The sequence below is a fragment of the Lycium barbarum genome, chromosome 6 (assembly GCF_019175385.1).
Source record: "Lycium barbarum isolate Lr01 chromosome 6, ASM1917538v2, whole genome shotgun sequence".
NCBI lineage: Eukaryota > Viridiplantae > Streptophyta > Magnoliopsida > Solanales > Solanaceae > Lycium > Lycium barbarum.
Window position 1 is genome coordinate 8,150,537 of NC_083342.1, and position 16,467 is coordinate 8,167,003.

A 16,467-nucleotide genomic window follows, 5' to 3' on the forward strand; every position below is an offset into this window, starting at 1 on the left:
TCTTAATTATCACTTTAGCAGTTTTGGTCTTTTAAGTTCACCAAAAGTGAGCCTTGTTTTGTCCTTTAAGTTTGTCAAAAATGAGCATTTTTTTTGTCGCCCTCCGATATTTACCAAACTTTAATGTTAGATTTAACTAGAGCTGTGATTTATTTTTTTAATCAGAAACACTACAATAGTATATTTATCAAAATCACAAAAATTGCAACATAAATAAATACACCAGACACGAAAAGAATAAATCAAAAACTAACAAAATTTGTACCAGAATCGTAAAATAGACCAAAAAGAACATAACTACAAAAAATGTACTTTCAAATGTAAGTTCCCGTCAATTTCTAGTTTCACAATTCTGGCTAAATTTAACGAAGTTTGGTAAATATTTGATGGAGACCAGACGTGCTCACTTTTGTCAAACTTAAAAGACAGAGACTGCTCAAGTGATACTTAAGGGACTATTTTGAACCCACTATCAAAGATAAGGGATCATTTTTGTCGTTTTCTCAATTTAAAGAACTCTAAAGATTGTAATGGATTCGAGTGAGAAAAACGTATCCTTTTGTGAACTTTATCAATTAAGTTGCTTGATAGGTTGATTCGTGATGAATTAAGTCCTTCTGGTGTTTGTGTTATTGTTATGATGCGGTAAAGAGTTTCTACTTCTTTTTCTATGGGATTAGAGGATTGAGAATGAAGAAAATGGGTTGCTAGTTGCTACCCTTTGTATTTGAGGGGCAACAGAGAGATGTTGCTAGGAAACAATTTGTCACGACCCGACTAGGGGCCGTGACGAGTACCCGATACTTGTACCGAGCACCCCTTATCTATCGTATTACCTGTACCTCTTAGCAAGCCGTGTAAACCGAGCCATTTTTTTTTTCCTTGAACATAAACTAATAAACTCCGTTATTACCTTGTACAACAATATTAACATGCTAAAAACACTATACATATATCTGTACCTGACTGACTGTACGTATCTGTCTATGAGCCTCTAGACATAGTACACTTATACATAGAAAGGGCCGGGTACTGCCGTGCCCGAATATACATACACAAAATAGTACCGCGGAAGTGAGGCTCCGGAACAACTGGAGCACTGTAGAGTACCGCTGGTAGAGCTCCTAAGGATCAAGTCCACCTGTCTGCTGACCTGCGCGGCATGAAACGCAGCGTCCACAAGAAGGGACGTCAGTACGAATAGTGTACCGAGTATGTAAGGCATGGAAGACAATGCAAGAAATAACATAGAGTGCGATTAATAATATCATGGAGTCACAGGACATATAACGAGGCAAGAAAGTAACCTGTACATAGGAAGGCCCCTTTTTGGGCGGCTATCATGCATGGCTTGTCTTTCCCTTTTAAAAATGTTTCCCCTCCATGAACGTAGAAAATAGAACTTATATTATGTCGTATCTTGTCGTATCGTGTCCTATCGTGCCCTATCGTATCCTATCGTGGCATATCAGGTCGTATCCTATCGTGGCATATCAGGTCGTATCCTATCGTGTCTTATCATGGCATATTATATCGTGTAATGTCATGTCTTACTACAGCATGTCGTGTCGTGTTATATCATGTCAATGTCATAGTATAGTGTGTCATAGTGTATCATGCCATAGCGTAACTTGTCATATCATAGCATAGCTTATCATATCATAACATAGCTTGTCGTAGCGTATCATATCATAGCATAGCGTATCATAGCATATCATATCATAGCTTAGCTTTCCGTTGAAAATCTTTTCTTGTTCATATATATATAAAAATAGAACATGTCATATTGCCGAGGCGTCGGCAGCCGATCCATTTAGCCATAAATACACATCCCGCGTCCGGGACGATATCATGTCATGTAATGCCAACTGATCAGGTGGATATGCGTGTATAACGCTCTGCCCTTATTCCCATCTTCCCCGTATACATATGCATACATCATGTACATATATCAGCGTCTATAGCGCTCTGAATCTTTTATCATATACATATACTGGTATCGTGTACGTATATCAGCGACTATAGCGCTCTGGATCTTTTATCATATACATATACGTGTATCATATACATATATCAGCGTCTATAGCGCTCTGGATCTTTCATCGTATACATATACGTATATCATGTACATATTTTATAAACATATATATATCTTATATACATATACATGTCTTATATACTTTTACATATCTTATATACATATACATATTTTATATACATATACATATTTCCATTAGAATGGTACAGTACTTATCGTTTGATAATCGAAACGAGGATCAAAAGTTTCCTTTGGATTCTACTCCCAAAATAAGTCAAACGGAGCAATAGGGAAAATCCGGGAACAATGGGCCCACCTCGGGTCAAATGAGGCGGCGTACCAAATTTACGTACATTATATTTCATGACGTCACTTGTGTGGGTTTTAAGGTAGTCGGTCATATTTATGCCAGTTCCAGATGTTTAGGAAGTTTCTCCAATATTTTACACAATTTCTAATTCAATTCTATTGAATGAAAAAGGGGAAACTTTAAGTGCGGATTCCGGGAAATAGAGTTGTCCCCGAGGCTCGTACCCAACTTATTACGTCTAAGACATGCCATAGAAGGAAGGGTGAAGCCTTACATACCTTTTCCGCTTCATACACGTCTCCAAAATCAAGTTTCAAGTTCGCCAAAATCTACAATTTGGTCACAATTACCAAATGTTAATTGTAAGGCTTTAAGATTTCAATCTTAACCAATACTTGTCTACAAAAATTTGGGCAGCATCTCCCCTATAAATACACCATCCCCAAAATTCAACTTAGCCAATTTTTTTATCAACAACAATCCGGGAATTCAACCCGGCCAAACTATCAACACAATGACAACAACCATGACTACAAAACACAATATAACACAACTAGTCTTCTTTCCAACATAATGCAATAGCTTTCATTCCAACTTCACATTTCCAAACCAATCTCAATGTTTTTACATTCATTACTAATCAAGATCATTACAATATAATTCGGAAGCATTTCATATCGTTTCTACCAAATATTCACAAGATATACAAAATATACAAACTTTCCACCAAAACTATAATCCATCCAAAACTTCTAATCTTCAATCTACATATTCATAACATATTTCCATCTTCCAATTTCATCAACCATAATTATAATTTGCACCTTAACAATTTCATTTCCATAATTACATAAATCTACCATAAAATCACAAAACTTCTCATAACCACTTAACAACCAATCTTTCATGCCAATATGGACTATTATCCTTCCAAATTCACCAACTAACATAATAATTCACATTTAAAACTTCATTAAAATCACATAATTTCCTATAACTATTTCCAATAATTTTCCATGCCAACTTGAACCATTTTCTTCCATTTCCAATATAAATTTCACCATAACCACAACTAGAATACAACATAAAATTCAACTCATACTATTTATACAACAATATACATATATGTCCACTTACATATATGCATACCCACTTTGTAAACTTCCATATTTCCATAAATTCTACTCATTTCTACATACTACAACATAAACCAACCTTCATAACATAATAAAAAGGGATTAATTCTTACCTTTTTCTACAATCTTCTTCACTTGACCAAGTTGTCAACTTGAAGAAACAAGTGTTCTTTCTTCCAAAATAATTACACCAAGTTGTAAAGGACCCTTGAATTAGTAGAAATACCACAAGAAAATAATTTTTGGGATAAAATTTCAAAGGGTCAATTTTTTTCTCCATGGCCGTATGGCCTTTAGTTCTTTTGCTCTTGTTTCTTTTGTTCACTCTTTCTCAATTTGTCTTGAAACTTCTATATGTTTCAAGACAATTAAATGGTCCCTTTTATTTAATTATCACATGGATAATTCACTTGGGCTTGGGTCCTTTTTATGGACCATGGCCGGATGTCCCCTATTGGGCCTGATTTTTCTCTTCATTTTTTTTTGGGCCAACTCGGTTAATCCCGAGTTGGGCCTAGCCCACTGACCTTTCGACCTTAAAACGTCCATATCTCCTTGTACCGATGTCACCTGGGAACCCACGACCTATGGTTGGAAAGCTAATTCAATTATCTACAACTTCTATTTCTTGGTATTTTCCAAATTCCAAACTTATAATACCGTTTTTGCCCCTAGAAGTCAGATCACCCGAAAACGTTTTCTTAAAAATATTCGTTTGGAGGACTTCCACTTTGATTTGGCCCAAGGGTCCTTCTTGAGTTGTGTTTAACTTCACATATGTGATTCATATGACTTTTCAGATGTCCAAAAAAAATCTCGATGTGTGGGCCCCACCTCAGCTTACAAATAATCTGACGAAAAAAAAATACGGGATATAACACAATTCGAGCCATTGTTGAAGGTGTTTTGAGCGTTCAAAGTTTGCTTAATTTTTTGAGCTAAAGGAGTTTGGGAAATTTGGAATGTGTTGTTCTAACTTGTAACGGAGAAATAACAAAATTGGTCTTTATATTTGATGATACGTTCAAAATAGTCCCTTGAGTATGCACAGGAAAGTTCTTGTTTTTAAATTTGTCAAAAGTTAACACTTTTAGTCTTGCTCGAATATTTAACAATTTATGTTCATCAGATTTGACAAAAATAGTGGAACTTTTTTTACCATAAACACAAAGATAGTCTCACTGAACTCTAGAATATGCAACACAAAAAACTGCATTAGACAACAAAAAGATCACATAAATTATATCTCAAAAAGTTCACTGAACTCCAAAAATAAATAAATAGCGGAAACTACAAAATTGTACCTTTCAATGTGAGTTTCCACTAATTACTTTTTTTTACCCCCATAATTCCCGTCAAATCTAACAGATAGAGTTCAGTAAACGGAGGAAGTGTTAACATTTGACAAACATAAAGGACCAAAACTGCTCAATGCATACTTAATAAACTATTTTAAACCTACCCCAAACATAAAGAACCATTTTGTCATTTTCTCAAATTAAGAATGCGTTGGTTCTGCAACTTGCCCTACAAATTAAGAACAAGGGCGATAAGAAAATATTTATAGCCTGTTTGGAAAGCCCTCATGTAATTGAATTTGGGTATAATTGGATGTAATTACACAGTTTTAGTTTGTTTACCTGATCAGCTAATTACTTGGTCAGCATGTAATTGAGTGTAATTGAGGGGGTATAATTACATTCTTCAATTCTTAGGGGAGGTGAGAATTGTTGGTAATTACATGGTGTAATTACAGGGTTACTTTTCTATTTCTTTCCTTTTTGTTTTTTATTTTAATTCCTTTTCTTCTTAATTATTTTTTATTTCTATTATTTAAATTTTCACTTTTTAGATTTGGTTTTATTTTTTAAAAAATATGTTTTTTTTTACATTATTTATCTTTTATTTTTCTCATTTCCTAACCTTTACTTCTTGTGATTCCATATAATATTTTTTAATTTTCTTTATTTAGTGTAACCACGTTATTATTCTAGTTTTTAAACTACACCTTCTAATATTACAAATAACAAGTCATTAACAAACTTGACACATAATGTAAGATATTATTAAAATAGAATCTTGTTGAATGAGATTATATACTTATATTTTTCTTTTGAATTATATTTACTTAACTTATTTTGGAATCTATTTTATGTTATGTTGGAATTTGACATAAGAATATATGTTAATTTTTTTTTAATTTTTTTTTTTTTTGATTTTGAATTTATGTTGTATTTTTGTTTTCGATCTATTTGCTTTAGTAGTATTAACTTGTTATTTCACATTATATATATCGTTCATTTTTCAGTTAGAATTGAAAGATTATTTTTGTCTACTATTTGAATAATGATATAGCATTATATTTATAAATGTTAATCTTTTTGTCAAACATGTAATCCATGATGTTCTTACAAAATGTCTGCTTTTAGTTTTTATAATTAAATAAATTAAAATATTATTAATTTGAACATAGATTAATTATATTTAGAATATTAGTTATAAATATATGATTGTTAAATAATATATTTTCAAGCAACAACATGTATCTTAAATGCCTAATTTAGGGAGTATCATTTATAAAGGAACATATTTTATCAAATATTAACTTTTCTTTTTAAATTTACTTTAACTGTGTAATTACACTTGTGCAATCAAACAGTACGCTTGTAATTATCCTGTAATTACGTTATGACAAATAAACATATCGTTTTAATTACTCTACTGTGTAATTACTAGGCTGTGTAATTACTACCCTAGTAATTACACCAATTCCAATTCCCAGGTGGCTTTCTAAACAGACCCTTATAGTTTTCCACTCAACCTCAATCAAATGCACTCCTTTTTTCCCGTGTTCATTGTATGTTTTAGAGAAAAGACGTAAAATTTCCTTAAAACTTGTCACCAAAACTCACTTTAACAATTTAACTTTACGGTCGTTTTTTTACCTCTCTAATCTCGTTCAAAGTATAATTTGTAACCCCTTAAGAGGTGATTTGGTTTTGAAAGTGCGCGAGATGAAAAAATAACGCTTCAGGTTGATTAACTTGTCCATTTGTCATTTTCTAATTGGTCACTATATTAAATATACTTAATATTGAGCATTTTTTTTTTTTTTTTTAAATAATCTTTTCTCTTCTTCTTCCCTCTTTCTCTTTCATCTTTTCAGTGAATTTACTGTTGATCATAAGCTTTATAAGCATGGTCACTTAAAATACAGACAAAAACATATCTTCAATTTAGCCTTCAAATTCAGATTTCTTTTTACTGTCGTTTTAAGGATATATAGAAAAGGGAGATTAAAAAAAACTAGAAGACTGAGTAGAAAATGCTTCACCATTCTTTCTGGTCACCAACAATAGCAAGAATGTTTTAACTATATATTTTTGGCTATTGATTTTCTTCTGTCTGTGTTGCTAGCGGCTTATGGGTGTATCAATTTGTATGGTATTGGACTGATATTGAGGTGGGACCCGAAAGGGCGAATTTTGCCTTAGCATGTGGGTAAAAGTGGGTGAACCAGCAAAGTTAAATTGCTAAAGTGAGTTTTGGAGACAAGTTAAAGGGGATTTTATGCCTTTTCTCTATGTTTTAAGGCCTAATTAATTTGAGCTTGTGCGGAAAATTTCATTTCAAGTAAAATGCTTCCTAAAAGAAATTTTATTCTCAGTATTCAAGTGCAAAACTTCTAATTACAAATAAACAGATATTTATCGCCACATCACAATCTTTTTGATAATAATCGAAGTGATCAATAAATATGCAAGGATGATAACAAAAGAAAGCTAATTTCTAAAACAATCTTCGCAATAGATTATTTTGCCATTTGAACAAACATGAAGGAAATATTAGAGAGAAAAAAAATGCTAGAAACAAGGGCAAGAACGCAAAGTAACAGTTTTAGTTATTGATTAAAGATGACTGATAGTGCAATTTTTTTATGCTATTGTAACCCCTACCGTATAGCCAGATTAATTATGACGCACCCAATTTTTGTGGGCGATCTATTACCCCCAGTCTTAATTTTTCAGTATTTTAGTACCATTTTCGACTGACGTGGCGAAAAAAAAATTATGACGAGTGAAAGCAGTAAAAATATTTTTTATATTTTAATAAAAATTATTTTTTAAAAATTAATTTATATTTTATCCTCTCACCCACTCTCCCTCTCTTCCACATTTCAATTGTTAAATGCAATTTATTTTTCTCTTTCTTCTTCTTCTTCTTCTTCTTCTTTCTCCTTTTTCTCTTTCTTCTTCTTTCTCCTCAACCACCGCCGCCGCCACACTGCCGCCGCCACCGCCACACCGCAGCAGCAGCAACACGGCAGCAGCAGCAACAACACCGCAGCAGCAGCAGCAACGCAGCAGCAGCAGCAACACGGCAATATGAAAATTGGTCTGACCCATTAAAACATAATGCCATTTCGGTGGAGGAGATATTTTGGTGTTTGATTTGCCTTCAAATGAATGTGTGTGTTAATGGAGGAACAAAATGGGTTGAATGTGTGTGTGTTAATGGAGGAAGAAAATGGGTTGAATGTGTGTGTGTGTTAATGGAGGAAGAAAATGAGTTGATGGATTTCTTGAAATGAAGAAGAAGAGGAAGAAGGGTTTAGTGATGAAGAAGAAGAGTTTAGTGATGAAGAAGACAAAATTAATGGTTTAATGGTTAATTAGTGTAAATATAATTAATAAAAGAAAAATCAAATGAAAAAAAAGAAAAAGTGGCAGTGACGTGGCAGTAGCGTGACACCAATGTGGCGGAGAGTGTGCAACACTCTCCACTGTGCAACTGGGCTTTAATTTTTTTTTGCCACGTCAGTCAAAAAATAGTACAAAAATATAGAAAAATTAAGACTGTGGGGGGGGAGGGGGTAATAGGTCCCCCGCAAAGGTTGGGTGCGTCATAATTAATCTGGCTATACGTTGGGGGGGGGGGGGTTATGTATTTTCCCAATTATAGTAAGTAATTGTAATATTTATCAGGTTTGCTATGAAGAATTACTTGTTGTTAGTGCATAAAACTTATCCTCTTTTAAAATTGGAAGAAATCAAAAAACACTTTCCAAAATTAAGAGTTTACCCAATCAGGTCGCTTTTATATAATTTTATGTTATAATATTGATTGACAAAAATAGTAAATAACCTTTTATAAAATTATTGGGGAAAATACATATTTTCCACTCTCAAATATAACCAAAATGTCGACTTCATACTTAAACTAATCCGGTGACCTATTACCTCCCTACACATTAAAAAAGTAAATTTATTTACCCCTGAGAGTTGATGTGACACAAAATATAAAAATAAATTTTAAAAAAAGAGACTTTTTTTTTTTTAAATTGTAAAATATAAACAAATTTCTTCTTCATCTTCAAACCCAATTTTTGTTCTCCATCTTCAACCATGTCCCCCACCCCCACCCACCCACCCGCTTTCATCATCTTCTTCTTCAATCTCATTTTAACTACACTAGAGTTATTTTTTTTTTAAAAGAGGAGAGCTGCGATTTTGATGGCGACTTTAGTGATGCGTGCAAAATTTATGGTGGTTCTTGCGATTGTGGATGGCGTTAATGGTGGTGATGTGATTCCGATGGTAAATTTAGCTGCAGGTTTGAATTTATTGTTTGCAATTTTTTATGGTGACAGTGGTTATGGTGTGATTCCGATGGTCGATTTGGTTGTGGTGGTGAAATATATAGTCATTTTGGTTACCGGGTGTTGGTCGGAAAGTTTGTTCGTAGGCCACCATTTTTTCCGGCGATGTAGGTTTGATATATATATATATATATATTTTTTTTTTTGTGTGTGGAGAAAATAAGAATGATACTTGGCATCGCGTAGAACGCAACAACGACAAAATCATGAGAATTTAGACTTTCGGAGAATGCTATGATGGATTAGGTAGTGAATCCGGTAGTGGTGGTGGGATGAATTTGGTGGTGGTGTGGGGGCGGGGGGTGATGATATCCATGGTGGTTGCTATGATTTTTTATTTAGTGAAGGAGAAGGATTTAAATGACATGGTTTTTTTTTTCTAAAAAATTTGACAATTTATTGACGTGGCACTGACATATTGATGATGTGGAGGCGAGTGTAAAACACCTCCCATCGTGTGAGTGATTATATATGTCTCGGGGTTGTATAAGTTCTACTTTAAACAAGAATGCAGGATAATAGGTCGACTGATTAGTTGGAGTGTGAATTTGACTTTTTGGGTATAGTTAAGGGTGGAAACTATGTAGCCAAATATTAAATTACATTAATAATATGATAGATAATTATGTATATAGGTATATATAACTCATATCCATAAAAATATTATTCGCATAAAATAGAATAGGGTAATGTATTTTCAAGGAGGAATAAGAACAACCTTATACACTGGAACCTGGTCTAAATAGTATTATATTATCAACTCGCATGACAACAACAAGCCGACTTAGCTCAGTGGTAGAGCGCGTGGCTTTTAACCACGTGGTCGTGGGTTCGATCCCCACAGTCGGCGCTTCTTTTTTCTTTTTATTTATATATATATATATCCACTTTTTGTAAAATGAGTTAAAAAGGTCCTCTACAAACTGAGTAGAGGTCCATGGCCCTCTATTTTCTTTTTGAATTATTTTATTCCTTATTTGCTTAGTTGGCAGAGGGAGTTGCCTTATGAAGGACTAAGCTTCAAATAAAAAAGATATAACACTTAGGCTCGTTTGGTTGGAAACAACTTATCCCAGGATAACTAATTTCGGGATTAGTTATTCCACCCTCAAGGTGGGATAAAATCCCGGGATTAAGTTATCCCGAGTTTTTTTTTTCCAACCAAACATGGGATAAGGCGGTACCAATTTTTATCCCAAGACTATTTTTCTCTATCCATCATAGCAAACGAGTCCTTATAATAATAACCAGGAAATTATAACCTTTTTATTTCACAACAAGAAAGGTCTCGTAAGTGTTTGTTCCGTTATCTCTACCGCGGCAGAAAGAAACGAGAAACTCCTCCCTCCTAACAAACGCTTCAATTGCCGCCTTTGATATTGCATAATTTCTTCTCCTTAAGAGACTTTTCCGGTATGTTCACTTCTATATGCTTCTCTGCGTTCTACTCTTATTGGATACTTTTCTTTGAATTTTCTACTTTCTTGTTTGGAGAAGTACTAGTGAAATTTTGATTTTGATATGCGATGTTCATCCTATCCCGAATTCATTTTTTTGTTAAGTTACTTTACTGCAGTTTTTCTATTGCGACTAGTTGTGTGGTAAATAATACTTTCGGCGATTTAATTTTTTCTTGGTATCGGAAAAATTTCTATTGAAATTTTCTAACAACTTGTTGGATGGTTGTTACCTATTGTATTGTATTGTGTAAGATAATTTAAATATGAAAAAGGGCCTAAAATACCCTCGAACTATTGAAAATGGAGCAAAAATACCCTCCATCCACCTTTCAGCCCCCAAATACCCTTACCATCCACCTATTGAGTCTAAAATACCCCTATTGCTAACAGAATATTCTGGTCAAACACGTGGCATTTTTTTATTGGTTGGCTTATAAAATTAATTAAACTAATTGACCAGATAACCCAAGTGCCCCCCCTACCCCCCCCCCCCAGTGAATTTTTTTTTTTTTTGAAAAAAAAGTTGACATTTTTTTTGCACCCCACCCCGCACCCCTACCCCCCCCCCCCCCCGACGCAAAAAAAATTAATATTTTTGAAAAAAAAAGTTTTGACGTTTTTTTTGGGTTTTTTTAGTTGGGAGGGGAGGGGGGCGTAGGGGGAGGGTGCGGGGTGGAAAAAAAGTCAACTTGTGCCTTTTAGATTTTTGGGGGGTGGGGGGTGCGGGGGAGGTGTAGGGTGCGGGGTGGGGTGCAAAAAAAATATTGTAGTCTACACTTGTGCCTTTTAGATTTTTGGTTGAAAATATAACATGTTTTTTAGGGTGAGGTATTTTTTTTTTTTTTGGTAACTCAATTACATTAGACATTTTAATTTATCAAGACATTTCACAGTACTTGTGCTTTTTACTAGGAAGTTGAGAAGCGTAACAATATTTTTTTTGCACCTCACCCTACACCTCCCCCCCCCCCCCCTCCCAGCTGAAAAAAAAAGTTGACTTTTTTTTCCACCCCGCACCCTCCCCCTCCCCCCAGCCCCTAAACCCCGCACCCTACGTCCCCCTCCCCTCCCAGCTAAAAAAACCCAAAAAAAAACGTCAAAACTTTTTTTTTCAAAAATATTAATTTTTTTTGCGTCGGGGGGAGGGGTAGGGGTGCGGGGGAGGGGTACGGTGCGGGGTGGGGTGCAAAAAAAAATGTCAACTTTTTTTTTTTCAAAAAAAAAAAAAAAATTCACGGGGGGGGGGGGGGGGGTCGGGGGGTGGGGGGCACTATCTGGTCAATATTGCAAAAGTTAATTAGTTTAATTAATTTTATAATCCAACCAATAGAAAAATGACACGTGTTTAATGAAAAAATTCTGTTAGTGATAAGGGTATTTTAGACCCAATAGGTGGTGATAAGGGTATTTTAGACCCAATAGGTGGATGATAAGGGTATTTGGGGGCTGAAAGGTGGATGGAGGGTATTTTTGCTCCATTTTCAATAGTTCGAGGGTATTTTAGGCCCTTTTCCGATTTAAATATAATGGTTGTTTTAATTATTACTTAAAATTTTATTGTATCGTATACTTAAATCCATCGTTATGTAATGATGAAAAATCCCATTTTATGTAACAACTTATTTGGTGAGATCGTTGTAGGTTTATGTAACGACCCATTTGGTCGTTTAGCACTTTTGGTCTCATTTTCGCTAAATTACACTTTCGTATTTTTAAAAGGTATTTTTGACTTGCGGAGTGGGTGGCACGACAATTTAATTGATGGGTAATTCTTGAAATATATTTATTTAATGTGTGTGAATAGCTACTTACAGGAATATGAGTTTCACACTTATAAGGTCTAAGTTGGTAAATAAAGTAATTGACGGAATGAACTTTATACAAATAGTTAAGTGCATTGGTAAATTGTAGAAATTATAGGGATAAGTTATTGGGCTTAGCCCACTTCTCATGACCCATATATCTCAGTGGCATAGGATATCAAATAATTTATTAATTCTGGCATGAAAAAAAAAAGGGAGAGGAACACTTTTGACACAACAAAGTGACGGCAACAAAGGGTCAGTTTCTTCGTGACTAAGACCTTGCGAAAACAATAGGTAATCTCTTTTACATTTGGTCCTTTCACTTAAATAAAGGCTTTAATGATTATTCACAATCGATGAACATGATGAGTACTACTATTTGAGTTGTGAGATAGAGAAATGGCTACAATTGAATTGACTGTACGGGAGTGATTTGGCAAATGAAAGGGGTAATAATGGGGCTATCATTAGGTAATCATTCGAACATTATTAATGTTGTGTGGAAGGGATAGGATTTTAGGGGTAGTTACATGTTTTTTTCCAGTACGTACTTGAATGGGGGAAATTACTTTATTTATGATGATATAATGTTTACAAAATTATGTGTGGGCTAATGATAATCTAATGATGACTATCATTGGGCAATGATGATAAGACTAATGGTTGAATTGTTTCTGCAAATCTGCTACGTAATTGAAGTTACAGTTTTGTAACTTAGGCTACAGTTATTGGAATTTCCTTTCTACGTATTATCATGATTGCACTTCAATTCAAATACATAGGGTGTATATTTTGGTATTGAATTATATGAATACCTTCAGATTTATGGTATTTGAATTGTGGAAAGTTGGATTTTTGTCCGAAGTTAAGATATTAGAGTAACTAAAGGTTTCGAGTCCTAGTCCGAGAATTAACGATTTGAGAGTCCATTTATGGATGAAATTGACCAATTTTAAAAATATATGATCCTTAGATAATGGGTGAAATTATTTTTCAATAAAATTCCAATCTTGTCCTTGTGGGCCCAAGGCCAATTTTTGGGGTGCGTTTTTGGGTTTCGAATATAAATATAGCAATATGGGTGTCCTTAGATTCGTATTCTAACGTAGATTGCATATTTTATAGATTTTGATCGTTCAGAGGCTCTACGCAAAGGGAAGGCATTAGTTTGATTGTTCGTGGCACCCGTTCGACATTGAGGTAGGTTACGGTCTACTTTAGTTAGATTCTGATTAGAGAATCGTATGTAGTTGTAGAAAGTGACAGGGATAGCATGATAGGCCTCTGGGCATGAAGTGGAGGTGAATTCCAATTAGGTGGGTTTTGTCAACTGTTATGTGGGCTTGTCGCCAAATGTGTTATTTCTGTGATTATCACTTGTTTGTATCTCTGTCACATACTAGTTCACTCATCACATGAAAAGGAATGATAATATTGATAATTGAACAGTGGACAGTAATATGACTTGTACTTGTTGATTTATATTGTGATATTGTTGAGACTGATATCATGCATGGCATGCTTTCCATATTATTGTTGTGATGATTGGTGAGGTGAGTGATTGAGAGACTCCGAGGTCTTTGTCGGAGATGGAGAGTGACAGAGAGACTCTGAGGTCCTTGCCGGAGATTGAGAGTGATTAATAGCCTCCGAGGTTTCTGCCGGAGAGCACGAGTGGTACATGGACTTCGCAGGTCCCCCATAGGTCATGGCTTTGAGGCACTGCCCTTAGCATGTGTGTACGAGAGTGGAGTGAGAGAGGTGACTATTGCATTGCATTGCATTCATCCACTCATATATTTGACTGATTATTTGGTGAATTATATCTGTCTTGGTCGATTTCATGATTCCTTTACACTTTACTTGTATATGATACGTGACCATACCTGTTTGCTCTATGTGCTACTTGTTGGTTTCAACTTCTTCATGCATTGTCTAATCATTATCGGCCTATGATGCTTACCGGTACAAGTGTTGTACTAATACTACTCTTGCTGCACTTTTGTTGAGTGCAGAGTACGATCCAGGTTCCAGTTCTACACCCCGTGGCTGATACGCGAGGGTGACATATTTCAGTCATTCAGGGTGAGCTACTTGGTCATCCGTGGCTCCTGAAGGATCTCCTCTATTTATTTCTGTTTTTGTATTCGACAGACAATATGTAGCCTTCGGGTATTTTCAGACTTATATTTCGTACTATGTTAGCGCTCTTGTACCTTTTGACCAGATTTTGGGGTTGTTGTGACATTTCTAGTTATGATAAGTATTTAAGACTTGATAACTTATTCTTATTTAATTTTTCGCTTATTTAACTTGTTATTAGTAGTGTGGTTCGCCTACTCGGAGGGATAGTGTAGGTGCCACCACGACTCGCGAATTGGGTCGTGACAGTTTATTCTTCAAATTGCTTGTGTCCGTCATCATGTAATGATGGAAAACGATACAATCTATTCAAAAGTTATATTCATCAAAACAATACAATACGTTATGTAATACTTGTCATACCCCATTTTAACCGGGTTATATTAGAAGTACGACATATTGGTGATTCCTATTTTTTGTTTATGTTAAGGAGTCGCCACCTAATTATTTATGGTGAATTAGGACACCTAAAGTTTATTAAAGTTATTTTCTAAAGTTAGCTTTGTTTAAGGTCTGCGAAACTTAAGATCCTAGGTAAGGGTTCAATTAGTCTAAAGGGAAGGTATTATGCATCCTTTAAGACCCATTAACAATGGTTAACCGACCGGACTTATGTTAATTAATTAAGGCTAAAAAGGTAGATGTAATCTTTAAAAATTTAAGAAAAATAGCTTATAAATATTGCTAAAGTTTTAAAGGAAAATGTGCTATTTAAAATAATACTTATAAATATTGTTAAGTTGTTAAGACTTTAAATGAAATGTTATTTAAAGAAGACTTATAAACGTGGCTAAAGTTTTAAATAAAATAAGATTTGCGTAAAATGTAATAGTTTGCATATAATGTGATAGCCTTTAGGAAAGGGCTTAGCAAATTTGAATTTTGGATTATGTTATATGAATATGGCAATATAGAGAAATCTAGACTTATTTTTATAAATAGGATGCAAAAGGAAGTGAGTTTTCTTTCTCTTTTATTAACTTTATTTAACTAAATTATGCATAATTCTTGAAAATGTGTTCATAAAATATACTTGAATTTATATTTACATATATCTGAAAATCTATTGCATTACAATGTGAGTTCTAGAAAATTGTTTGTAGCGTGAACTATAGAACAAGAACGGACATAGAATATACATTTTTTTTTATATTATAAAGACATGCCCTTGAAAATCAATAAAAATGAACTTTATGGAATTGATTGGTTTTCCTTAAATTAACTACCCATTATTAAATTAAAACCCACTAATTTGCTAAAGTTCATCTAAATTAACAAACAAAAGTGTTAGTCATACAACACAACTTAAATGCTCAAAAAATAAAATAGAACGGGAAATAAGTTAAATGGGCTCAGCCCATTTTAGGACTGCTGTGACCAGGCTGTTGTTGGGCTTTGGCCCAGTCATTTTTGTGGACTGCTGCGGCTAGAGGCTGAACAAGGGAAGAGTCATGTTGGGCTTTTAGCCCAACGCCAAATGCGGAAGGAGATGACGAGTCGCTTGGACTCGTATACGAGATGTCATGCATAAAATGAAAAGAAAAGGATTAGTACATGATCGACGAATAAAACTAAACATACATAATGTAAACTCAAGAGAAGGACAGATTAATAACTCATATACGTACTATGTATACCTAATATATTTCATTTATACACATTCATATAGAAGCAATCTGAAGAAAAAAAAAACATACTAGAACTGGTATACCTCAGTATACCATGAATATACAAATCTCAGTATACCCGTGGGCATCGAGAGGCTGTATACTTTAGGTATATTTGAGTATATCATCCTATAATTTGATATAGAATACTAAAAACACACAAACGAGCAAACCTCAAATTCGATTATTATACTATACTTTTATCTCTCAAAACGTGCAGGATACATTTCACAAGATAAACAGGATACTC

General features: G+C 34.3%; 2 long non-coding RNA genes and 1 other non-coding gene across 3 annotated transcripts; 2 read left to right on the forward strand and 1 right to left on the reverse strand.

The window, feature by feature from the left end:
• Window positions 1-700: 700 nt before the first annotated feature.
• On the reverse strand, window positions 701-4,355 carry LOC132599521 (uncharacterized). The gene is made up of 3 exons (XR_009566855.1): window positions 3,598-4,355; window positions 2,627-2,677; window positions 701-1,153 (listed from the first exon to the last, which is right to left on the reverse strand). It is a non-coding gene; the product is annotated as an uncharacterized LOC132599521 (long non-coding RNA).
• Window positions 4,356-9,921: 5,566 nt separating this feature from the next.
• Window positions 9,922-9,993, forward strand: TRNAK-UUU (transfer RNA lysine (anticodon UUU)). Its single transcript has one exon. It is a non-coding gene; the product is annotated as a tRNA-Lys (tRNA).
• Window positions 9,994-12,374: 2,381 nt separating this feature from the next.
• On the forward strand, window positions 12,375-14,681 carry LOC132599522 (uncharacterized). The gene is made up of 3 exons (XR_009566856.1): window positions 12,375-12,702; window positions 13,534-13,608; window positions 14,424-14,681. It is a non-coding gene; the product is annotated as an uncharacterized LOC132599522 (long non-coding RNA).
• The last annotated feature ends 1,786 nt before the right edge of the window (window positions 14,682-16,467 follow it).